This window comes from Natator depressus, chromosome 5 (assembly GCF_965152275.1).
Source record: "Natator depressus isolate rNatDep1 chromosome 5, rNatDep2.hap1, whole genome shotgun sequence".
In the NCBI taxonomy this organism is placed as follows: domain Eukaryota; kingdom Metazoa; phylum Chordata; order Testudines; family Cheloniidae; genus Natator; species Natator depressus.
This window is the reverse complement of record NC_134238.1, coordinates 22,467,338-22,493,759: the sequence shown is the minus strand read 5'-3', so window position 1 is coordinate 22,493,759 and position 26,422 is coordinate 22,467,338. Positions and strand designations below refer to the sequence as shown.

Here is a 26,422-nt window from a genome sequence, read left to right as displayed (position 1 = left end):
CCGCGGGGGCGCCCGCTGCACGGTCAGCTGCGTCCGGCGCAGCCCTCCCCTGGGCCCGCGGCTTTGGCCCCGCGCTGGGGAGCCGGGCTTCGTAGCTCGCTGCACAGGAGCGCATTTCAGCTGCGGGAACTTGTCCGCCCGGGCGGGGAGGGCGCCACGGGGGGGCCCAGTCAAGGCATTAATAGACGCCGCCTCGTCGAAGCTGGGCTGGGAGCCGGTGTGACACCGGCCGGCTGGGGTGCGGGGAGGGAAGGAGGCTGCTGTGCGGGGCGCGCCCCTGTCTCCAGAGCCGGAGCGAGCGAAGTCTCGAAGCCCAGCCCCGCCAAATCGGAGACCTGCGGCGGGCGGGAGAGTCTCGCCAGCCCGGGGGAGGGGCCCTGCAACCCCGCCCCACCGGGAGAGCAGGTGGGGAGTGACCCCGCACCCCCTCCGGGGCGAGCGCCCGCCCCGACCGCAGCCCCATGAGCCCAGCCCTCCTCGCCCGCCTGCCAGAGAGGAGCCGCCCCCAAACTCTGGGACAGGAGTACGCTGCTCAGCCCGGATCCCCCGCTCCCTGGGACGGGCCGGAGGAGCCCAGAGCCATCGCCTGGGACTGGTCATGGGGCCATCGGACCTAGTAGGAGGTGAGTGGATCCCGTTTTGCTTTGCTCTCCTCAAGCAGAGGATCTGGGCAGAAATGACACCAGATGCTGGTTTAACAGAGGGAGGAGGCAGGGAGGGAAATCAAATGTATTTTTAAATTGGTGCTTGTCAGCAAATGTAACAGTCTTGAGATCAGGGATGGCAGAAATCAAGGAAATTAAGTGAATCCCTCCCCCATAGCTCTGTTCCTTTTCTCTATGCATCCAGTAACTTCGTGGTTCCATGGACGTTTCCTCCCCACCAATCGCTCCTTCATGTATCTATCTGTAGTTTGCATTACCACTTGCTAAATATTGTGTTTGCTGTGGTCTGCAGCTTCCAGACCTTTGTGTGATTTCACCCTTTATAACGCCTAGAAAAATCACTGGTGGCAGTACTGTCTGTACTTTGAAAGACTGGGGAAACCTTTCCACATTTAATAGGACAAAACTGAATAGCACAGAAGCAATAAGTTTAGCAGGGGAGCATTTAACAACCTGCACTTCAATTTGTTGGAAATCTTGAGTCCTTTAGGGTAGTGGAGATTCAGAGACCAGTGTCCTTCGCCCTCCTGCCTGGATACAAGTGCCTGGACTCTCCGTCACATGCTGTTGGAGTAGATTATTGGTACACGCACAGCTGGTACCAAGCAACAACCCCTGCCTTGAGGATTTGAATTAATTCCTCCTGCATTGTGGATTTTAATTCATTTTAAAATTACCTGCATGGCTGTCCTTCAGTGGAAGGGAATCTTGGGGATATTAGCAAGCAGGAAATCAGTTGTATGTTTTTAAAGCAAGTAATTCCCTTTATGCAGCAGTCTAATAAAATCAGACAGCATGAAACATCTGGCAGATTTTTTTTTATTACCAGAAAGTAGTTCGTGTCATTAAATACATTTGTCTACACAAACCAGGTATTGATATATACAGTGGTGTAAGCAGCCCAAGAGGAATTAAAAAACCATAACAGAAGGGGGAGGAAAACATCAAGGGCTGACCTTAAAACCTAGAGAAACGGAACAACTCAGAGTTAAATGCATTGCCTGTCTTTCAGGTGGCCTGCAGAACTCTGTGCCTGTCTTATGATGGGACATTCTGTTGTTGAAAGCTCCTGCGTCCCCTTAAAGATGCAGTAGAACAATTGTTCTCTACCTTTTTGGGCTCAGGACCCATGTGTAAACCTTGATAGCCTGTCATGACCCAGTAAATAGTTTGTGTTTAAAAAAAAAAAATCTGACTCACTAAATAATTCTTACGCACAATGTGTAATATACACATTAATGCAATAAGTACTAACTAAGTACACCAGGCATATCATAGTGGCTGTGCTCAGCCCTCCACACCAGGATCTGTGACCTCAGGTTTGACCTGGCCCCTGTTTGTGTTAATGGTGTTGCGACCTGGCACGTGCGATCACAACACCACTCAATCAAATTTGGCCTGGCTAGCTCTCTTTCATCATGGCAGAGGGGCAGCTGGGCCAAACCTGAGGGGTGCTTTGACCCTGCTTGTCAGGTCACAGCTCCTGGAGAAGGGTGCTGAGCCCAGCCAGCCCTGCTGGACCACAGCCACTGATGCAGGCTGGGTGTGGGATTGGCTTTCCATCCCTCCCTAGGCCTCTGACCCCCACTTCCCAGGGTCAGGTCCTGATCCCTGCCTCCTATGCAATACTTGACACATTATAGTGACCCAGTTTTAGGTCAGTGCTCTGTAGAATAAAGTGGGATCTTACTCCATCCTTAACTTCATCTATTTTGCCTATCTGTGCTGTTTCTATGGAATATAAGAGCTCTTCCTCTTGTAAGACCCTTCCAGTAAGTACATCAGTTTTCATGAATTTCCATGCATAATCTCATCTGTTGCATCTTTATTACCACTTATTTGCAGAGTGAGATTGTGTGCAGTGATTCTTGGAGGTGCAGCACAGGGGGTTGTAGCTCATAGAGAATTGTCCAAAAGCCACCTTTGCCTCCAGTTTTGTTCCCTCCTGATTCTGGTCTCACTGGGGACTGAAATGATGCCTGACATCATTTAGTTGCTGTGTTCTAAGAGGCTCTAAGTTACAGAAGCCCTGACGGTCTGCTTATGGATGGCTCTGCAACCTGGCATTGGCAAGAATATCCACTCCCACTCCTCACATGCTCCTCTCACTCATAATCTATTCTTGGCACTCCTCATATGCTGGGGTTTATGAGGGGCCTGTGAGGGCAGCTCGTGGCTGTCCTACACCATTCCTGCACTGGAGGAATTCTCTTCCATCCTGCTAAGACCTATAGCCTATGGGAGAATCCTTCCCAAAATTTCACTACAGAAAATCTTCTGAAAACCAGAATGCACAAGTGTGTTTAGAAGACATCTCTTCATGTAAAATATATATATTTGAAATATACATATTTTTATTGTCTCTAGTGCTTGGAGCAAAGGCGGTCCAAGTTTTGTTTTGGTATTTAGTAAATATCACTGACTGTTAAAAATCTTCTGAAAAAGTTGATTAAGGTGAGTATTTCTAGATTAAAGAACTCAAAATGGCTCCTTTATTTTATTTATTTATTTTTACAAAGTGTCTACTTTTTATGTCCCTTTACTTGTCCATCAAAATTGCAGTACACCATAAACATGGGTAGACACACTGACTCCTGCAAGAAGAAGCTTTTGAGAGCAGCAGTAATGAGTTGTTGCAAATAATGGCCATTTCTTGGAACAGACAATCTTCTGACTGTGAAGCTGATGGAGGAAAAAATAAAATTTCGTGATGGAGAATACGAATTTTCACTGCTGACCTGTTAAACCAGCAACAGAAACTTTCAGTTACCAAGGTCTGGAAATATTATTTGTCCTGCATTCTTCACCAGTATGCTCCATTCCCATAAGGGAATGTGTACATATCCATTTTGAAAAATGGATAACTGATGGACAGAGGTCAAGTGACTTTGTAAAGGGTATATGGAAGTTTGGAATGCTCTATTCTCTGAGGTGGTAGAACTACGTTTCCTCCACACGGGGCCATAGTGTCTATCATCCAAACTGCTTCAAAGCTCTTTGTTTAGCTAGACCAAGCTCCTGTCTTAGCTACTCAGTGTGAAAGCAGAGGTGATCACTGGGGCCCAATGAAAAGGTACTGTTCAGCTCAGTTTCATCTGAATGTTTGTGGTACTGCAGCCAGCATCTCACTATCTCTCCCCCCAGCCTTGCATAGTTGAGCAGGACGGTGACAAGATGGAACTGCTCAATCCTCAGGGCAGGTGAGCGACTGCCCAGTATCACCCCACAATCCTCTCTGAAAGAAAGAAATGAAGCAACTCAGACATGACTTAGTCCAGCCCTGCCAAGGTCTGCAGAATGCTTTTGAAATCTGTTTCTTCTTTATTTTTTAAAGCTAAACAAAACTGATGTCTATCTTCAAAAAATCAAAGTAAAATAACAGCTGTGAATGAGTAATTTGGCTGTTGTTACTGTTTAATCACTGATATCAAATGCATTTCAGTCCTTTAAAGGTCAGTTCAGTTGTAGTGAATTAAAGGCTGTGAATATTAACCATTCAGTATAGAGAATAAAGTCTTATACCAGAGACATGCTTCTAAAGCATTACTGTTCTAAAGTTACTGTTGTCCAGTATAAGAGTGTTCTTTTTCTGCATTTTCTGTTTTCTGTCTACAGAAAATATATATAGCATTCGCATCCCTAAGAATTCCAAAGCCTTTCACAAATTCTATTATATATTTAAAAAACAACTTGTTAATGCATCTTAATGTTGCACAGTTAAAATGGCAAAAGTCAGGAAATGCAAAAACTGAGGTTCCAACAGCAATATTAACTTGGCTGCACTACATATCCGGTATGTTTTTATAGCATAAATTTTATGATATAAACAGGAATAGGTGGACAGCTGAATAGAACTAGCAAAACAGGAGTAGAAGACAGTATGTATGGGCAGAGTGTGTCTGAGTCCACATGTGATAGTTGGTTTTTATGTATAATCTGAAACATCAGACCTTCAACCGCACAGTGCCCCCCCAACACCGTTCTGGAAAATATGTTCAGTAATGACTCAGAGGAATGTGTTACTTACTGGATTGCTGACAGTGGTTCCTGGAGCACACTGGGGTTTCTTATAAATTTGCTATTCTGGAACTGGCCAGTCTTCAATCCAGCTCAGTTTGTGAGACCAACAAGATCCTAACAAAAGGATCTATCACTTCATCTCCAATTCCTTTCAGCTGCCAAGAAATATTACCCACTGACAGAGGTAGCAGTTCATTAGGCCAGTTCTCAGTAGATTATATGCAAAAAAGATGACGGGAATGCTGTATTATAATAATCTGAAATGGACGACACCAACCTTATTAATAGTCTGTTATAATTTTAGAAAATAAAATGTTGTTTGATCTTAACGGACTTCATTGAATCTATGAATTAGAGAATTTAAGGCCAGAAAGTGCCATTGGACTGTTTAGTCTGGTCTCCTGTGTCACAGCCAGTTTCAGTTTCAGCCAGTTATCCCTGTACTGAGCCCAATGTTTGCATACGGACTATCATAACCCATTATGGAGCGTGTAATCTTTCAGCAGTAGATGCTTGACCATAACAAGGTTGACCAGTGTGCGTGATGTTCATCTGTGATTACATTCTCTGGAAAAAGCTACCAAAAATCAAATGAATGTTCACTTTGTTGTTAAAAGTGGCATTTCATTTAGCAAGTGTTTAGTGCACTAACAAATCACATCAAACCAACCTAATAGATTTCTTTGACAGATTAACGAGCCTTGTAGACAGGGGGAAGCAGTAGATGTGATATAGCTCAACTTTAGTAAGGCTTTTGATATTTGTCCCATGTGACCTTTTCATATGCAAGCTAGGGAAATATAGCCTAGATGAATTCTGCTAGAAGGTGGGTGCACAACTGGTTGGAAAAGCATACTCAGACTAGTTATCAGTGGTTCACTGTCAAGCTGGAAGGGCATATTGAGTGGGGTCCTGTAGGGATCTGTTCTGGGTCTGATTCTATTCAATAACTTCATAAATGATTTAGACAATGGCATAGAGAGTACACTGATAAAGTTTATGGACAATGCCTAGCTGGAAGGGGGGTTGTGAGTGCATTGGAGGACAGGATTAGAATTCAAAATGATTTTGACAAACTAGAGAAATGGTCTGAAATAAATTTGGATGAAATTCAAGACAGACAAATGCAAAGTACTATATGTAGGAAGGAATAATCAATTTCACAAATACAAAATGAGAAATGACTGCCTAGGAAGGAGTACTGCAGAAAAGGCTCTGGGGTTATAGTGGATCACACACTAAATATGAGTCAACCATGTATTACTTTTGCAAAAAAGCAGCAGCAGTGTTGTAAGTGAGACGTGAGAAGTAATTCTTCTGCTCTCCTCGACATTGATAAGGCCTCAGCTGGAGTACTGTGTCCAGTTCTGGGCCCCACACTTTGGGAAAAATGTGGACAAATTGGAGAAAGTCTAGAGAAGAGCATCAAAAATGAGTAAAGGCCCAGAAAATGTGACCTACAAGGAAAGACTGAAAAAAATTGGGTTTGTTTTCTGGGGAAGAGAAGATTGTTCTCATTTCCTCCCCCCCCCCCCCCATCTTCAAGTATGTAAAAGCTTGTTACAAAGAGGAGGGTGATAATTTTTTCTTCTTGTCCGCTGAGGACAGGACAAGTAGTAAGGGACTTAAATTGCAGCATAGGAAAAAACTTCCTAACTGTAAGGGTAGCTAAGCACTGGAATAAATTATGTAGGGAGGTTGTGGAATCTCCCTAAAACCTTCTAAGGACCTGTTCATCACTGGATAAACACCTGTCAGGGATGGTCTAGATAATACTTAGTCTGGCCTCCAGTGCAGAGGACTGGACCAGATGACCTATCAATGCCCCCCCACCCTACATTTCTATGATTACGAACTTTTGAGTTATAAAGCTTCATGGGGGAGTCTGAAGTAGCATAATTAGGGAAGAACAGAGAGCTTTAACTTCCCCATCTAAGATGACATTTATATGTAAAAAAAATTAAAGTGGCTTGCCTTTGGCACAACATTCCTAATAAAAGGTATGCTGCTTGAGAGCTGCTATAAATGATACCAACAGCGTTTATTTTCATTATCACTTGGTCTGGATGGTATCTTATTTTAACATTCTGTGCTGTATTCTAAAACTTCTTAGGGGATTAATATTGTGCGTTTATTTCAGTCTTATTTTGTGTTTTGGATAAATCCCACTTACAGCTGAAATGTGTTTTTAATACTATTCTTGACAAAATTTTGAAATGACATTAAGATTCCTTTATACACTGAAAAAACAGATCAACTACTGTGACAAAGCTCTGTCCTTGCCTCTATGGGTCCCACGTTTCCTGGCAGATTTCCACTAGCTTCAGAGGCTCACTGTGACCCTCCACATAACCCTTCCTTCTCTAGAGACAAGGGTCACAGTCTACTGAGCCATTTTCATCATAAGCCAGCAAGGGAGGTGAGGAGAAGTTATCCTTCCTTGCACAGTCTCTGTTGTCTCCCAGTTTCAGTGATTAATCAGGGGGCAAAGGTGGGGGGATGGGAGTCCAGGCCCACCCTCTACTCCAGGCTCCAGCCCAGGGACCCTAATAGTATCAGCTATGGTAGCTGACCTTTTAGAAACACAACATGTACAATTCCCTGGGCTACTTTCCCCACAGCAGCCCTCCCTTCCTCAAGCTCCACTTCACCCTTACCTCAGGGCCTCCTTCCTTGTGCCTGATATGGTGTGTACAGCTCAGCCTCTCCAACAGCACAACTTCCTTCCACAGCTCCTGACATGCACACCCACCTGACTGGCTGGGAGTCTTTTAACTAGTTTCAGCCAGCCCCAGATTGGCTTCAGGTGTCCCAATCAACCTAGCATTCTCCCTGCCTTCTGGAAAGTTCTTAATTGGCCCCAGGTGTCTTAATTGACCTGGAGCAGCTTCCATTTCACTTAACCTGGTACCAGGGATTAGTTTAGCCTGGAGCTAATATATCTATCTCCCACTACTTTTCTATAGCCATCTGGCCTTGCCCCATCACACTATCTAAAATGTGGTTACTAACACCTGCTTAAGCATAACATAATTTTTTAATAATCTAAACACTGGAGATGGAGTCGAACTGAAACACTGGCTCCAAATTCCCTGATCTCTGGGAAAGTCTGGGTCTGATCTTAGACTTGGGCCCATCTTTGCTAAGTAGGAAAATCAAGATAAATGGGCACACAATTTTCAATGTCATTACGGTGAAATATTTAGTGTCCTCAATTATTTCACTGGAAGTGGGAGGCACCTTGAAGGATTGTGCTGTGAGAGCTCACAGACTCAGAAGGATTAAAAATTGGGAAATGGGTTTGACAATCAGCTCCCTAACTATACATCTCTGAGCCTCCTGCCATCTTGGTGAAAAGTGACTAAGTTTTCCACACTGGACACATGGGTCCCTGTGGCAGGCATTGAACGATATTTGTTAAAGTAGTCTTAAAAATGTGCTTTGTCTGTGCTGTTAAAATCCAAACTTCTTTAAACTCTCTCTGTTGTGCTCCTCTTGCTTTGTTTTCATCCCAACTGAAATCTAAGTAATTGGCTACAGCACTTTGAGAAACCTAGAATATCTTGCTGATGTTTCAGTGTGACATGCATTATGTGAAACTGGAGCATGTGTCCTAACACTCGTCGTCTGGGAGAACCTCATATATATGATTTGGACACAGTGATGCTTAGGATCATGATATAAATTGAAATATGTAATGAATCAATCAAAGGCTCTGGGTGCAGTTATAATTAAAAATTTAAATGCATTTTGCAGAATAAATCTGAACTGACACTATGCCAACTGCAAAACTAAGGAGATTTTCATCACTGAACCTTCCTCCTCCTTAAAATCCTGATTAAACAGTTAGACTTAGCATTGTGCCCAGAAGTTCAGCAAATCTGGGCTCTTTTGAACTGAGTCACTGTGAGAATTGCAGGGCTCAGCTCTCTTCCAGTGAATACCCTGTTCCACTGGCTCCCAGATGTTTCAGTTTAGGGACCAGCACCTCAAGCACTCAGCTGATCTTAACTATGGTGGTATAATTATCTTCTGATTTATTTCTTGCAAGCCCTCTGCTTACCAGCGATGATGACACATGGAAAAGACCATCCAGGGGCCACCATATTGATTACTGAGAACAGATTATTAAATCCCTATAGGTCAGCCATAGAGTGTTGCATCACAGAAACAGACTTCTAACGTATTGGTGTTCCAGATGTTTTTGTTCATTCCCAGGGTGGACTATTAAAATGGGTCTTCTACTCTGATGGGAGTGGTGGTGAAACCTTCATTCCAGCAGTGGGTAGATACTGATTGGGGCTTCTGGGTACAACCATAATACAAACCAGTAATCATAATCTGGCTATGAAAAGGACATAATACAGCCCTACTTCTCCAGGCTTGGCCCACAAAATGAGTCTAGAGTGTGTTGAGAAGTTCATCTTTATGCATTGAGCTAGAAATCATGGTGGCTGGGATGGTCTTGAGCCAACCTAGATGTGTTATCTGTACAAACATTTATACCCTCCTAGTACAGTCATCACTGAACCAATCAAGAACTCAGATAAAAAATGGACTCCAGGATGCAGAGGGTGGCCAATATTTCTCCCCAAAGTCTTTCTTTAAGGACTCGCAAAGGAGTGGTGGGCAGAATAGCCTGTCCCCTCATTATTTTGTTCACCAATTAGGCCTAGTTTTTGACACACCAATTTTGGTTCAGTGAGTTCTGGGTCCCACGCTTTTATTGTTTACTGGCATGATCTTAACACAGTCCTTGAGTTAGGGGGCCTTTTGGTTTGGACTAATTCAGTTTTTGTCTCCCTTTCATACCTTTTCCCATCATCATCATTTGTTGTTATAGGTTATTGTGACAGCTGGTGAACTTTCACTCTTTTTTTAGAGTTGAGCTCATAATAAGGATAAATTTGTAGGCCCAGTTATCACAACAGGCCTCTATATTGAGAGAATCTCCATTTTAACCCTATTCCGGGACTTTTGTGAAAAGTGGCCACATTTAATCAAATCAGTTTTTTGACGGGTCAGATTTAAGATGAGGTGCAAACAGCACAGTTATGCTACCTCCCCGATTTTTCCCTCAGTTTATGCTGAGAAGAATACCTGTCAGGAGATAGTAACACTGCTGGAGTTACCTAGCACTACTGTCATCCAGTCAGGTCTAATCAGGGATGATGGTAAATTTGATGGCCACCGAACTTAACTTAAACACTACGAATCAAAGATTAAAGTTCCTGTCATCTGACATTATGCAGGCTGAGTGTTGAATTCAGACAAGTGGGACAGGTATTAAACATTAACCATTTGCTTTGCCTTAAATGATTAATTCTATGCTTGCACTATCTCCTTTTTCCTACCACGTTGGGGCTTGCCAGACCCATGCCTCTGAAAGTAACTTCACCAGCTATCCCTTGCTTCTCCATATTCCCAACTCGTAGTTACATTGCTCAACTCTGTTGGCCACTCCAAGTAGTTGTCCAAGGGACATACAGTAACTCTCCACTTAACGTCCTCTTGCTTAACGTTGTTTCGATCTTACGTCCCTGCTCAATTACAGAACGTGCTCCATTTAAAGTTGTGAAATGCTTCGCTATAATGTCGTTTGGCTGCCTGCTTTGTCCACAGCTGGAACCCCCCATACCCTGTGGATCAGCACCTTCCCTCCTCCTCCCTCCACCTCCTGCCCGGGGCAATCAGCTGGCTTGCGGTGTTCAGGAAGGAGGGGGGAGGAGTGAGGACTCGGCGTGCAGGCTCCCCCTCTCTCCCCGGCCGCCTGAACACCGCAAACCAGCTGATTGCCGCGGGCAGGAGGCAGGGGAGGGAGGCTGCGTGCCGAGTCCTCACTCCTTCTCCCACCCTCCTGCCCCCTGAACCTTGCAAGCCAGCTGATTGCCGCTAGGAGGGGGGAGGAGCGAGGACACGGTGCGCCTCCCCCCTCCCTCCCCTGCCTCCTGCCCGTGGCAATCAGATGCCTTGCAGCATTCAGGAGGCAAAGGAGGGAGGGGGAGCCTGTGCACCATGTCCTCGCTCCTCCCTCCTCCCTCCTGACCGCTGCAAGCCAGCTGATTGCCACGGGCAAGAGGCAGGGGAGGGAGGGGGGAGCCTGTGCGCCGTGTCCTCGCTCCTCCCCGCTCCCTCCTGAATGCCTCCCTGGGTCCTGGAGCAGAACATCCCTGTCTCTCCCCTGCAGCTCCATGCAGCCTCCCTGCATCAACTGTCGCTGCAGGGTCCTAGTGCCCCCCATGCAGTAGTGCCAGGGCAGGCTGCCCTTCCCCCTCAGACCCTTTCATTTTCCAGCGGGGACCCTCCACCAGTACAGTCGCCCCCGATGCCTGCAGTCACCGCTCCTGCCCCACACTGGGCAAGGGGCAGCCCCATCTCCCACCCCCAGTGAGGCTACAGTGAGGGGCAGCAGCATGGGACGAGGTGCACAAATGATGGCTGTCCCCCCCCTCCACTGCACCCATCACAGGGAGGCGAGGGAGATTCCTGGACCTGAGAGGGGCCCTAGGAGCATGTGCAGTGACAGTGGTAGGGGTGAGTGTGCTGCCGGCGGGGAGAGGGCTGGGGGGAGTTCTCCTCTCTGGCTCCAGTCACGGGACAGCCTGCCTGCACCCCAAACTCATCCCCAGCCCTGCCACTCCCAGAGCCCATACCCCCAGCCAGAGCCCTCATTCCCCCACACCCCAACCCTCTGTCCTAGCCCTGAGCCTCTCCAACACCTCAAACACCTCATCTCCTGAGCCCTTATCCGCCCCACACCTTAACCCCCCACCTCAGCCCTGAGCCCCCTCCCAAACCTTCATCCCCAGCCACCTCCCGAACCCATCCCCAGCCTCACCCCACAGCTCTCACCCCTTGAGACGTTATTGACATAATCTGGGACCGTATAGATCATCGTTGCAACCAAGGTCCTGTAGTGGCACCAAATCTTATATAAAGGGGGTCAAATGAGGTGTCTAAGACAAGGTTATGGTTTGCTGGTTATGATTATGCTATCTGTATATGTGTATCATTTTTGTAGTTGAAGTTATGAATATTGGCTCTATACTGTCTGTAGTTCAAACTTGTGCTATGCTTCTGGGTGACACCCCAGACAAGCTGGTGTCAGCTCTGCCTAGCCTGCTTGATGGCCCATTAAGGACCATCAGCTACACAACTGACCCATTGAGAGAAGGCAGACGCGCCTTGGCACTCCGCAAGGTATGCAGGGACATGCCTATGGACAGAACTCTACGGTTTTTCCATCCCATGTGATGGACAGCTTGTCCTTGGGACAAAGAAAGAGAGACCACATGGCAAGAGAATATAAAAAGCTGCTGCAGCTCCTCCATCTTGTCTTCAATCCTGCTTCATACCTCTGGAGGGACTTTGCTACAAACTGAAGCTCTGAACAAAGGACTGAAAGACCCACCCCAGTTGTGGATGTACTCCAGAGACTTGATTTGAACCTGCAGTTTATTCTATCACTGCTGCAAGCCTGAACAAAGAACTTTGCCATTACTGTATGTCATTGATTCCATTTAACCAATTCGAGCTCTCATCTATATTTCTTTCCTCTTATGAATAAACCTTTAGATTTTAGATTCTAAAGGATTGGCAACAGCGTGATGTGTGGGTACGATCTGATTTGTAAATTGACCTGGATCTGGGGCTTGGTCCTTTGGGATCGAGAGAACCTTTTTTCTTTTACTGGGGTACTGGTTTTCATAACCATTTATCCCTATAACGAGAGGCACTGCTGGAGATACTGGGAAACGGGAGTGTCTAAGGGAATTGCTTGTGTGACGTGGGGTGAGACCAAAGTCTGCTCTGTTTGGCTGATTTGGTTTGCCTTAGAGGTGGAAAAACCCCGGCCTTGGGCTGTAACTGCCCTGCTTTAAGCAATTTGTCCTGAAATCGGCACTCTCAGTTGGGTCCCTCCAGAACCAGCATCGTTGCACCCCTGCACCTCCTCCCATCCCCAAACTCTCTCCCAGAGCCTGCACTCCTCCTGCATCCCAATCCCCTGCCCCAGCCCAGGGCCTGCACCCCAGACCTCCTCTCCCACCCAAACTCCCTCCCAGAGCCTTGGGAAGGTGGGGGGTGGAGTTGCGGGGGGGCAGAGTTTGGGCAGGGGCAGGTTCTGGGCACCACCAAAATTTCTACAAACCTGCCACCCCTGCTGGCAAGGGCCGGTGCGCCATACTGGTGCGGACCGGCTTCCCCAGGCGGCAATTTAAAGGGCCTGGGGCCCCCAGCATTGGCTGGAGCCCCGACCCTTTAAATTGCTGCCGGAGTCCTGAGGTAGTGGCAATGGGGCTTGGTTGGTGATTTAAAGGTCCCAGGGCTCCTGCCGCCACCTCCGCCCCAGGCCCTTTAAGTCGCTGCTGTAGCCCCCCTGCCGCTACCCCAGGGCTCCGGGGACGATTTAAAGGGCCTGGGGTGGTAGAGGCAGCGGAAGCCCCAGGCCCTTTAAATAGCCCCTGGAGCCTGCCGGAGTCCTGGGGTAGTGGCGGCGGGGCTCCGGTGGCTATTTAAAGGGTTTGGGGCTCCCGCTGCCTCTACCACCCCGGACTCTTTAAATAGCTGCCAGAGCCCCGCTGCCACCGCTACCCCACAGCTCTGGCAGCAGGGCTCCAGGGATGATTTAAAGGGCCCTGGAGGGTAGTGGCAGCCGGAGCCCCGGGCCCTGCTGCTGGATCCCCAGGGCTCTGTCGGCAATTTAAAGGGCCCAGGGTTCTGCTGCGGCAGCTAGAGCCCCGGGCCCTTTAAATCGCCCCCTTTAAATCACCTCTGAGCCCCAGGGCTCCCAGCCACCTCTGCAGCTGGGAGCTCAGGGGGGTGATTTAAAGGTTCCGGGCTCCCAGCTGCTGCTACCACAGCCCTAGCCCCAGGCCTTTAAATCCTGATTTAAAGGGCCTGGGGATTTAAAGGCCCCGCCTCTTCTGGTAGAGGCCCCGCCCCTTCAGGTTGCGGCCCCTCGCCCTCCTCAGGACTCTGGAGTACCGGCAAGTTCTTTAAGTTACTTTCACCCCTGGCTGTGAATCATAGCACCCTAGAGACCTGGGACGGAAAAGACCTGTTGGGTCATGTGATCCATCTTCCCTGCCCTCTGTATTAGTAAATGGTCTTTTCTAATAAAACTATACATTTCTAATCCACTTTTCAGCATTTCTAGGGATGGTTCTAGGTAGCTGTTCTATTGTCAATAACATAGAAATACGTGTTAAAGTCTGGTTATACAAGTGGCACATCTTGATGCCTAGAGCGATCACTGTTAAAGAATAGATTATCTCATCAATGGGGACTCTGACTCCTGTTGTTTGAATTAGGTGTGTCCATCTAGAGAACATACTGCTAAATTGTTCATTATTTTATACCTACATTTGCTTCTCAGTCTATTTTAAATGGATAATAATTGATTGTAGTAATAACTGAAGTAAAGCAAAGAACATTTATGTTTAGAGTAATCTAATTTTAGCACGCTCAGTATGAAGGCAGATGGAATGGTGCAGTTTGTAACAGGGCAAAGTTACCGCTTCATCAGCTTATGAAACTCTCCAAAGCATTTCAAGTCAATTGAAAGGGAGAGAGGGGGAATCATGGTGATGACATGTCAGAGTGAACTGGAGTTCAGGGTTTGCTCATAAGATGCAGAATTCCTGTATGTTTCTGTGATGCATCTGGAACTACACTTCAAAATTCAGTTTTCAGAAGTGATACCTGATGTTCAGGGAAAACAGCTGCATAAAAACACGATTGAACTGACATTGTGTGTCTGTTTCTTATTTCCAATATTCTCGTAATAGAATCTCTTACACTCTGTATGAAAAGTTTGAGGGTGAGAGAATAAAACCTTGCATTGAAATACTGTATTCATTATTTATGGACCTTATTGAACTCTGTATATTGTAAAAGGGTGATAATCCTTCTCTACCTAACACAGGAAAGGAAGGCTGGATTGTTTTTCAGGTGTTTTGAGATCCTCCGTAGATATTCTCTAATGGTGCAAAGAACTTCTGTTGTTGGAATGGTATGACACAGCCTTAATATTTTTGTATGCTTTCCCTTAATGCTTGGTTGGGTGTATTCCTGCTTAAGCGTATGGGCAGGGGAACTTAAATCCTGTAATCATGAATGGAATTTATTTATCTGCACAAGGCAAAACTAGAACCTCATGTGTAGTAGTTGCATTAACATTTTGAATTGTGTAAGCCAGGGATCAGCAACCTTTGGCACACGGCCTGTCAGGGAAATCCACTGGCGGGCCGGGCCGGTTTGTTTACCTGCGGCGTCTGCAGGTTCGGCTGATCGCAGCTCTCACTGGCCGCGGTTCGCTGTTCCAGGCCAATGGGGGCTGCGGGAAGCAGCAGCCAGCACATCCCTTGGCCAGCGAAGGCGTTCCTTGAGCAAATTACGGAGGAAGGTTAAAGGAGCAGTTCCCCTTAAACTGTGACACACTCTTGAGGGAGATGTAAATTACACTGGTAATAGGTATGAGCCTAAGAAAACTGATTTGGCCCAAGGCTGTCCCTAGCCATTTTGGTGCCCTACGCAGCCCCCCAGGCCTCTATGGGGGGGGGGGGGCTGTGGTGGGCCCCAGGCCTCTGTGGGGAGAGTGCTCGGGGGCAGGGGGGAACCACCCCCCAGCCTGCTGGGCTCTGCTCCCCTGGCTCCCAGCCTTGGGGGGCAGAGGGGAACCGCCCCCCAGCACTCGCCTGCAGTGTGGCTGGGAGCCAGTGGAGTGGAGCAGACTGCGGCCAGGTCGCTCCATTTACCATGCAGTGAGTGCAGGCCCAGCCCCTGCAGCAGTCCTCAGGGGAGTGGGGGCAGGGCTGAGGCGGAACAGGGGGCGGGAAGAGGTGGGGCTTGGGTGGAGCAGGGGCAGGGGCTTGGGGAAGGGGTGGAGCAGGGGCTGGAGCAACACACAGCTGCGCAAGGCACCAGGAAATGTGGTGCTCCAAATTCCCTGGTGCCCTACGCAGCTGCGTGCTTTGCATATGGGTAAGGACGTCCCTGATTTGGCCCCCCCTATGCTGTAATTTACAACATGCAGGCAGGCTGCTGTAACAGTACATGGTAAATTGCAGGAGCAGGGCCCAAGTCAGTTTCAAAAATGGGGGTTAAATACAGTTGCAGGCAGGGTGCCTGCATCTGTAAAACCCCAGGGAAACTCAAACATGTTTTTCCTTTTTTCCCCTGTTGCTGTGAGTAAAACCAATGAAAATAGGGGAAATGGACTACATAGGAGGTGCAGTGAAACTTACTGTGCCCAAAGTGCTGCGAAAACCACACGAAAGGCGGCAGAGGTGGCTGCAACCCTGGAAAAATGTTTCTCTCGCCTCTTGGTTGTACCAGTAGTAGATGGTAACATTTTTGAGACAGAAGTGTGATTTTTCTTTTTTCGGATGGTGTCCCTTACAAAAGCAAACACATTAAAAATGTTTCCACAGATGTTTTGGCCAAATCCAGCTCACAGTTAGACTAGTGTGTCTCCACTGAATACACTGGGCAAAATCTGGCACAAAGTAAAAGTAATGTAAAATTATAAAAAGCTTGGATTAATATGAATTATTAAAATAACAAAGGCTCCCGGAAGCCAGGAGAAATGACTGCATATTCACACTCTGTTTTCAACAGGAGTATTAATTTTTAAGTGGTGCAGTTCCCTACTCCCTTTCATTGTCTCTGTTCTTGAAGTTCACTTTGTTTCTTTGGCACTCCACTGTGCCATTGAGAGTACAGTATGTATGTTACTTGGACAGAAGTACAGAACAATGCAGACCTCAACACACACAAACTGAACATTTGCAGCCATGATATCCTAAAATGAATGATCAGATTCTGGTATACGAACATGTATAATGACACACCTGCAAGAAGCACAAGGCTCTTCATTCTATCCCTGGTGAGACCATGTGCATCCTTATTAAAGCAAAACTGCATTACGTTTATGGTGCTCTGAAATGAATTTGCCATTAGATACAGAGCAGTCACTGTAGTTTGGTTTCACAGGATAGAGGCATGAAAAGGCCATGGTGATAGTAAAATAGGTAGGGAGCAGAAGAGGAGAAAGGGAAGATTATTTCTATTGTGATAGCACCTAGGGGACCAAATCCCATTGCACAAACATGTATAACAAAGAGATTGTTTCTGCCCTGAAGACCTTACAATCTAAGTGCAAAACACGAGAAAACAGCTGTGTACAGCAGACAGCTGTGGAGAGCCTATGGTAGCAATGAGACTACTCTGGTCACCACGATAAGCAGTGGTCACAGTATACCAGCTGCCTGTGAAGTTTTCTGTAGGCATAACCATGGAGGAGAGTTTAAGGAGGGACTTGAAGGGAGACACTAAATTGAGTTGCAGATGTTTATGGGGAGCGCCTCCCAAGCATGACCGTGTCATGGAAGAGAGTTCAATGGTGCTTGTTAGAAAACTCAAAAAATGGTCAATTACAGCTGGTATCACTGATAGAGTGGAAGCAGGGGTCCACAACTCAACAGCATACAAGAGCTGAGAGGTGTGGCAGGGTCAGGCTGTGAAGGGCCTTAGTGAAGACAAGTGGTTTGTGCTTGATGTGGTGGAGAAGGGAGAGCAAAGAGGGAATTGATATGGCTGAATCCTTGAGCCAGCAAAATTATCTTTTGCAGCAGCATTTTGAACAGTTGTAAGTCAGGCAGTATGGCATTTGTCAGGGCCACCGAGGAGGAGGAGGGTGCAGTTCACTTTGTGGCCTTGGGAAAGAGTTTTAACTGTGTGGGTTGAAAGTAAAAGCGGAGTCATCTTCTGCAAGGGAAAAGCAGTATGGATTAGAGCAGGGGTTCTCACAACAAATGTTTTGGTGGTCTCAGAGTGCAGCCTCAGAGTGGTCTCAGAGTGCAGAGTGCAGCCAAGAGTGCAACTCTTGGTGGTGGTCGCTATGACAATTTTTCCTAAAATACTTAATTAACTTTAGGAAAAACAAATAAATATGCACATAGACATGTCCAAATCATAGTAATTTATTTATGTAGGGTTTTTTTGCAGACTCAATAATAAAAATAATGTACAGTTGTCTCTCTTCTTTACTGGACTAAACAGAATAGAAGCACAAGGTGCTTTGCAGGTTCTTGTCTGTTGTTTCTTTTGTCTTTTTTTTTTTTTTTTTTTTAAGACTTTCTAGAGAGTAAGTCTGCTTCTGTGAAAAGTGATATTTGTATGTTTGTTAATAGCACTTTTCACAGCAGCGGAATTGTCAGCTAGCTGGGAGGCAGTGAAAAGTGATATTTATAAACATACAAATAGTACTTTTCACAGCTGACTTACTCAGCCCTGGCAAGCTGGGGGACAAACTAAGCCTTGGATGGGAAGGTGGGTAGGGAGGCAGTAGGGGCTGGGGGTGATGGGGTGGATGGGAGAGGGGCCGGGAAAGACAGTGGGGACCAGGGGCAAAGAGGGGAGTGGTTATCCCGAAGCCCTGGGGCCAGGGGATGGAGCCCACCGCTGCGCTGTCGGAGCCGTGGCTAGAGCCCGTTACCGCGGGGCCGGAGCCTGCCACCCTAGCGCTGAAGCCTGAGCCCCAGCACCCCTGGAACGTGGGGAACTCACATTGGCTGTCTGCTCTGGCATTTATGTCTCCAGAGGGGGATAGGGCCCAACCCCTTCTGGTGGCCCCGGAGGTGGGGGCCACTGCTTTATCTCCCGTTCCCCATCACTGTTCAGGAGGCCTTGGCCGCAGGAAAAGCCCCTGGTGGCCGCATGCGGCCACGGTGGCTGCATGTGAGAAATGCTGGTTTAGAGACAATGTCAGGGTGCTGGTTTACAGAGATGATAGTAAAAATGGAGTCTGTGGCCACGTTTTGAGTAGATGTCAGTGACTGCATTTTGGAGTCCTGGTGATAGCAAAATACTTAGTTTGCTTATGTGGTTTGTGCTGTCAACGGAACCTCAAATTAAATTATATCCCTGAACCCCTCAGTTGCCTGGATGTGATCTGAGCAGCTCTTCTATTTGTGTTGTCTGCCAAAACGTGAAGGTAAAGAAATTGGTAGCTCGCCCACATTTGACAGAAGTATTCCCCAGGGGGAAGCCTAAACCCTTGATTTGGATTATTTAACACCAGTTCTAATTTAAAGAACATTTTATCAGATTTGCTGGGCTTTAATGACTCTCTTCTTACATCCTATCGTAATTTACGATGCAAATGTAATAGCATTGAGTATGCAATTTTAAAAATCTGCTGGTGTCCCTCTTCGTATGTACAGTGTCCGCTCCTCATCAATGAGGAGCCTAATTTCTGTGTTCATGTTTCCTTCACTGGTGTCCCAGATGAATTCTAAAGCCAATACACTTTTGCTTCCCTTTTGTGGTTGGATCGGTTTTTAACTTAACTAGCAGAGGAGAAAGTTTATAGAACAATTACATAAGGAAATCTTCACGGCCATAATTTTGGAAAGTAAATCATTAAGGCCCTGATCCTCCAAACTTTTAAACCTTGGAATAGAGTAGTTTCACTGAATGCAAAATGTTTGACTTATGTTTTATTCCAGGGCAAAAAAAATCTTGTTACGTAGAAAACGCTAATTTTAATGTAATGTGTCCATTTCACAAAGCCCCTAAACACAAATCAGACTTAAAATGAATGTGTGCAGGGTGGTGGGAATATTGAGCAACGCTGGTAGCAGTACATTTATTTTAAGGACTAGTTGTGATTTATTTTTTGTATTTGTGAAATAATGAGACAAAAAGAAATTAAGGCTTTATAAACCTCCGCTTGCCCCCAACTACATATAAAGGAATGTTGCCAGCAGGCCACTTAATGTGATGACATGGATGGAGGTGTGGGGACAGAGAGGCAGCTAGGATGAGAGGCTGTTAAGTTTTGTAGTGTGGGAACACAGGAGGGGTAGGGAGCTAGAAAGGCAGCACTGGAGAGCGGAGGCATCTTCCACCAAGATGCCACTCTACATAGACTTTCATGATGCAAGATAAATCAATTAATGGTGAAGAAACCAAATAGCTGTTCTTCTAAAAAATTACTCTGGGGGGGCTCTTCTGTAGTAAGATGCCCTTTGTGAAATTTTAGGAGTGTGACATTTGAGATTGCAAGCGTTGTTGCTGCTTGTGATTTTATTGCAAGTCTTGTTTAAAACTAAACGCTGCCTTAGCTACAGAACTGCTGAAGTACCTCTATAATAAAGCAATAAAGACTTGGGAAGTAAAGTGACTACCAGGTGCTGTGGGAACCATCTTTTTTAATTTTCTGACATTTGTGTCCCAGATTTTAATAATTTTTGCATGAAAAAGTTTGTTTGCACAGTGGCTAGGATTGTGCACACAGTTGTTGGCATACATAAGCGTGCATTTAACTGCAGATATAGCATACCTAGTGTTAGTATTATTTTAACATTGTATTTACATAACTTTTCCAATTTACAGAGAATAACAAGGAAAGGTTAGCCAGGTGCAGGCCTCTTAACATCTTAAAATGTTCCCTCTTGCTGTCAGATGTAGGTTTTTAGTAAGGAAGCGTTTTGCTTCCCTCAAAGGTATGAACCTCTGCTTCTTGTCACTTGTTTTTTCATGGGTTTTGGTATTTCTTACTGCTGTATATCAGCATTTCTCTTTGAAGTCTGTTCTTTAGAAACCTTAAAGTCTAGAATCTGTACAGTGTCACACTGACTGTTCATTTTCTTTTATCTCCCTTTCCCAGGATTAGAATGTTTAACATTCTGACTCAGGTTTAGTAACTGCAGGTAGAACAAATGGTTTTGGTTTTGGTTTTTTCTTCTACTAGATACTAAAGAGTACAATATGCAGAAACTGATGGGAGCACGCTTTCAGATACTTAAGCTGCCAACCTGCTAATTAGCTTAGCTAAAAAGGTTTTTTTATTGTGTGCTCCTATTGTCTAGAGCAGCGTTTCTCAAACTGGGGTCTCTGAGGGCACCCCAGGGGCTCTGCAGGTCCTGCTGATCAACCCCTCCCCCGCCCTTAACTCCTCCCCCTTCCTCCCAGAGCCTCGTGCATGCTAAAATTCAGGCAGCGCGAAGGCAGGCTTCCTACCTGCCCCGCCTCCGCACCTCCTGGAAGCGGCCAGCATGTCCCTGAGGCCCAGGGTGGGGAGGGGGTCTCCATGCGCTGCCCCCGCCCCCAGTGCCGACTCTGCAGCTTCCATTGGCCAGGAACTGCAGCCATTGGGAGCTGTGGGGGCAATGCTTGAGGGCAGGGGCAGCGCACTGAGACCTCCTAGCCCCCCTGCTTAGGAGTCGCTGCCAGAGGGATGTGCTGGTCACTTTCAGGAGCCACCCAAGGTAAGCACCACCAGGATGGAACCCTCACCCACTCCCACACCCCAACCCCCTGCCCTAGCCTAGAGCCTGAACCCCGCACCCCCACCTGCACCTAAATTCCCTCTGTCTTTCTGTCATTGTCTTTCCTTCTTTCTTTCTTTTACTTTGGGAAGATGTACTCCATATTTCTCCTGCTGAGGTTGCTTATTATGTTGTCTGCAGCAGGCGGCACTCATTATTACAGGGAGAGAGAAGCTACTGCTTGTTTCATGTATTACAGTGAATAATTTAATAAAGGGGGGAGGGGAAGAAGCCCTTCCCCCAGCAAATCTAGCTAACAGCTTAAGGGAAGAAGACAGTTCTAGTCTGTGGGGGATGAGTGACACTTAAAGTTTTTGGTATCTCAAACCACTAGGGCAGGTTAAAAATGAATGGTGTCTTGCATGCCATTCCAAAACCAGCTTTCAGAATGTTTAAAGCATTAATCTTTAATTACAATATTCAAGAGATTCTGGCTGCTAAAATTGAATTGAAGCTTATGGAGTTTGGGGAAAGCAAACTGGTAATTGGAATGATGCGGCTGTACAGACAGATATCTTCTGAGCTGCCAGGGCTAAGAATGCTGTCTGAACTCTGACAAGTGGGGAGCCTGGCTATCCCATGGAGCATAGCATTCAGCTCTAGTCTTGGTGTTTTGCAAGTTACCTGTCCTTGAGCTCTCACTGGTCTCCATAGTACATTGCTCCACTCCCCTCTCCAAGATGCTGCCATCTGAAATTGCAGCCCTTTTTTCTTTCTGCAGAAGCAAGTGCCACTTCTTTCTGATGACAAAAGGTCAAAGTTTACTGTGAGGGTAATTGACACAACACTCTTGTTGTCTTCTGGGGAAGCAAGGCTGGACCTATAAATAGCAAGTCTGGGGAAGCAAGGCTGGACCTATAAATAGCAAGCTGAGCAAAGGGGGGTAGAATTTCTGTGTAGAACCAGGAAGCAAAATTAGATTGAGCCCCAGATGCACTAAACTGACAATAGGAAATCTTTTTTTCAACTAGACCAAGACAGGTCTATGACAGGCCATAACCGTCACTGTTCTGCAAAAATTAGCTCACTGGCCACCCTATAACGCTCAACCTTCTCGTTCATCAGTTAATTCATTTTGGTAGATTTCCTGCGGAAAGCTTTATTCTTAAAGCTGAATGTGAGTTTGGCCTCTTTCCCATTTTCCCGTAGTTGTTCACTGCGAACTGATATGCTCAAACAGTTTGTTGTCACCAAAGACCGGCTGGGCAGCAGTCAGTCATGATGTCTAATTTGTGCCAATTTACATCCCATTACATTCAGTTAGACTGAGCCCTGAATGTAGGGACTGAAATTATGAGCATCCCTATTGGCAGGGTGCAGGGTAAGGCTGCTTGCGCTCATTCTTCCTCCTCCACCCCAGTGCACCGATATATGGGGCAGTAGCTACCTGTCTCTTTAATTTGTGTCTAACCGGTATCTTTCTGCTTTCCCTTGAATTCCCTTCTTTGTGTGACCCACTATTCTGGATGCCCTGGGGACCTTTTGTCTGGCAGACAGAATGAGCAGCTCTGTTGTGGGGACTCTGGTGCTCAGTACCACTGTGAGAATTATTTATGTGAATCTAGCGTTTGTGAAATATCCCAAAGTGACAGTTCTGGAGACTGAACTTCCCGATATTCCCACAGAATGTGTACAACACTGCAATCTTGCAGCACTGGATGGCTCTGTCAGTGTGACTCAAACCTGACCTTGGTCCAAGTGAAAGATTAGACCCAAGCTGTCTTACACCAGAACTGGCTAAGGGAGTAGGAACTGCTGCAGTGTTCTAAAAGTGCATCTGAGCCTGGGTGCCAAGAGAAATAAGATTGTAGCAGCAGTCTCAGGCAAATGCTTGATGATTGGGTTATGGCCATGTTATTAACTCTTCTGTTGTGTCTTATTATTTGCTAAGGGCTGACAATGTACTGGCTGCTATTACAATATAAAAAAAAAATGGAGACAGTCCCTTATATTGAGTGAGTTACAGCGGAAAAGGTATATGCAGAATAGATAAGGATGCCTCAGAGAGCCAGACTCCACGGGGACAACGTGGATTAGGATTTAATTGTTTCTGGCTCTTTTCTCATGAGGATCATAGAAGTACGTCTTTATGCGGGACTTGAATGTAAAGAAGGTGGCAGCTTGATAACTCCTAATGGAATGTGGATTGTAGAGAACAAGGAGTATTTTGGCTGTGCTGCCTGTACAAATGGCAAAGGCAGCTCATTTTGATCCTGATTCAGCAAGATTCTTAAACAAGTGTGCTTAACTTGAACCACATGAGTAGTGTCATGGAAGTCAATGAAACTACTCATGAGCTTAAAGTTAGGCATGTGCTCAAATAGCTTGCTGAGCTAGGGCCTAGTAATCAGTGGAAGAACTTGCATTAGTCCAGTAGACTTGGATCAGGCCCTACATCTGTTTAGCCCTTAGGGTTACTGTACTGATATCAGCTTATCACTGTACTGCATTCTAGGAATAGAAAAAGTATTGGGACTTATCACAGTAAGGTTAAAATCACAATAAATGCTTCCTTTATAATATAATCAATGTAGCAGCTCTCTCAGATCCCTAATATAGTGTCCCACAATTATCTTCTGCTTCTTTATGTCACTGTTAGATCACTCATCTGCATTAAACACTTCTTGGTTTTGTTAAGAAAAATCTGTATTTTCTCTCTGCATGTCAAGAGTGCCTTCTGGAGCTGACTGCAATTTCCAGTTAGCATAAGGAAACGTGTCGGTGAGTGCAGAATTAATTAGTTTCAGACCTGCAGTTCTCTCACTGCCAACAATTTACTTGAGACAATAGTTTGTGCGTCAATTTTACATACCTGGTGACAGCTATGCAGAAACATTGCTCCTCAAGAGAAAGTGACCTTTGAATCAGTAGGTGGGCAATCCTGGCCTTGCAGGGAAGATCTGGAAATTTAGTAATCTATTAGTAAAAAATCCACCACAACAAAGCAAATCCTCAAAATTTAAATTCACTTCATCAGCTCTAACATGTTGCATACTTCAGACTACTGAATTGCCAGTAATTCGCTTTAAAGAATTGCAAATAAAAACACAAGCATGTCTAAAGTTTCAAAAGAAATACAGGATCAAATTTCTGAACAAACTGCTGTAGTCATGAGTTACCTAGGCTCTGCTGTAGATCAAGCACTATTATGCATTTTTGTGGTCTGGATTAAAGGTTTAACCTTTGTACACTCTCTCTCAAATAATGTCTTTGTGTGTGTTTTATGCATTAGGAAACAAACAAGAATTTCTGAATTGGTTATATAAATAAGATCTAGTAGGCTGATTCCCTCATGTAGAATGAAGCCTTCAAATCTAAAACAATAATAGTCTAGTGCAGTGGGTCTCAACCTGTTCTGTGTTGAGACTTCTCTCTCATCCAACTGGGAGCCCCATCTGAGCAACATGGGAAGGGCAGGGTAGTCATGACCCCCCCCCCCCCCCCCGATGGCTGTTTGCAATCCCATCCTAGGGATCATGGTCTGCAAGATGAGAGCCCATGATCTAACAGGAGATATGTATTAGCACTGAAAAGAAAAACTTGTCTGGGCTATTATTAGCGTGAGCTGGAACCCTTCTCCATGTCAATCAAGCGTATGACAGCCAGTTGTAGCATTTTAGCACCTTCTGCCCCAGAACACTTCTCCTAAGCGCGTCTCCTCATTTCATGGTTCACAGTGTAACATGTCAGCACGTGAGTGGCAGCGGCAGAGGTTTTATTGACAGTTCGGATTCTGGGTAACACTTGTAAAAGCACTCAAGTGGCTTAGGAGCCCATTTTCAAAAGCACCTAAGGCTATGTCTGCACTATACCACTGTAGTGCAGACACTTGCTGTAGTGATGGAAGGGGTTTTCCATTGTTGTAGTAAATCCACCCTTTGAAAGACAGTAGCTAGGTGAATGGAAGAATTCTTCCGTTGATCTAGTGGATCTATACCAGGACTTAGGTTGGCTTAATTACATCTCTCAGGGGTATGAATTTTTCATTCCCCTTAGCGATGTAGCTAGGTCAATCTATGTTTTAGGTGTAGACCAGGCCTAAGTCCTGTTAACTTTCAATTGCCCTATTGTCTTATGCTCCTAAAGGACTCACTCTTGAATGTTTTACCCACTCTATCTTTGACTGCCTGAAACTCCTGAAACTCTCCAGTATAAAGCTCGGTTTTCAGAAGCTCTCAATGTAGGAAAGCTGTGGGCATATCTACACTGTGTCCCACAGTTCAGACTATGGGAGTGTGAATAGCAATGCGCACCAACTCCCCTGAGTGGACACTGTGAGTGCAAACCAAAAGGTTCCTATTTCGCATTAGTTATATCCTCTTTGAAGAGGACTATATTAATGCAAAGCAGGAACCTTTTAGTTCGTGTCTGCAGTGTCCACACAGAGGAGTTACAGAACAGCACTTTGGTACACACTGCTATTCACACCCCCCATAATCTGAACTGCAGGGCAGTGTAGACAAGACCTGTCTGTCTTGAGATGGGAATTCCAGGTGCTTCTCTCTTATTGTCAGTTTCCTGCCTTCACTAGAAGAGAACAAGGATGGCTGACTCTGGTGAAACTAAAGCATGGCAAAGAATAAACAAGAGAATTCCTTTTTATACCACAAGCTAAGTTGCCAAAGCACGTCAATAGATAAAACTGTAAAAACTAGACTGAGCAAATGACTTGTAACAATTTATTTGAATTTTACCTCTTTCTGTTGACAAATGGTCTGAACATATCAAAACTTTCTCAAATGTATTTTTTTATTCTTTAAATATCCGTGAATAATTCTTGATCTATAAATTGTTCATGAGCAGTTCATTACAAGTCTCTGATACTCAAACTGTTTTGGCTGAACATTAAGTCACATGGCATGTTTCTGATCCTTAACTGGATGAACGTAACACTGGGAATCAGGTGGGAATACACCCAATTACAAATCTGAAATTTGCTTTTTGGAAACATTCTGTAACATTTGCTGTTTGTGTGAGTATCATTAAATGCTCTTGCTAGACTATTTGGATAAAATCAACCCAGAAAGAGTGTTAAACTCAGTCTGTGAATTCATTTTAAAATCTGAGTGAATATTAATGAAAACTCTTTAATATATTTGCTCAACTCTCGTATAAATGTGCAAGTGCAATTGATATTTATAGATGAACTCCATATATTCTGTGTATGTGTCTGGGTGTATAAATTGTTACATATTATGTTAAAAAACACCCCTAATAAAATATCTCACTGTCAAACTAAGTACCAAACGATCATTTTGTTTGCCATTCTTTTTGTTAAAATGAATTATTGATGGGTTTTTTTGCATGTCCAGCAAGAGATTCAAAAGTTTTGTTCGGATAAACAATCTCGTATTTCTTATGTGGGCATAACTGTCTCCATTGCCCATTACAGCAGAATTTAGA

General features: G+C 45.5%; 1 protein-coding gene across 1 annotated transcript in view; it reads left to right on the top strand.

The window, feature by feature from the left end:
- Positions 1-345: 345 nt before the first annotated feature.
- PDZD2 (PDZ domain containing 2) overlaps positions 346-26,422 on the top strand; it is a 311,312-nt gene continuing 285,235 nt past the window's right edge. Inside the window, exon 1 of the mRNA XM_074952415.1 lies at positions 346-623. The gene's annotated coding sequence lies outside the window, so the exon portion shown is untranslated. The remainder of the gene's footprint in view (positions 624-26,422) is intronic.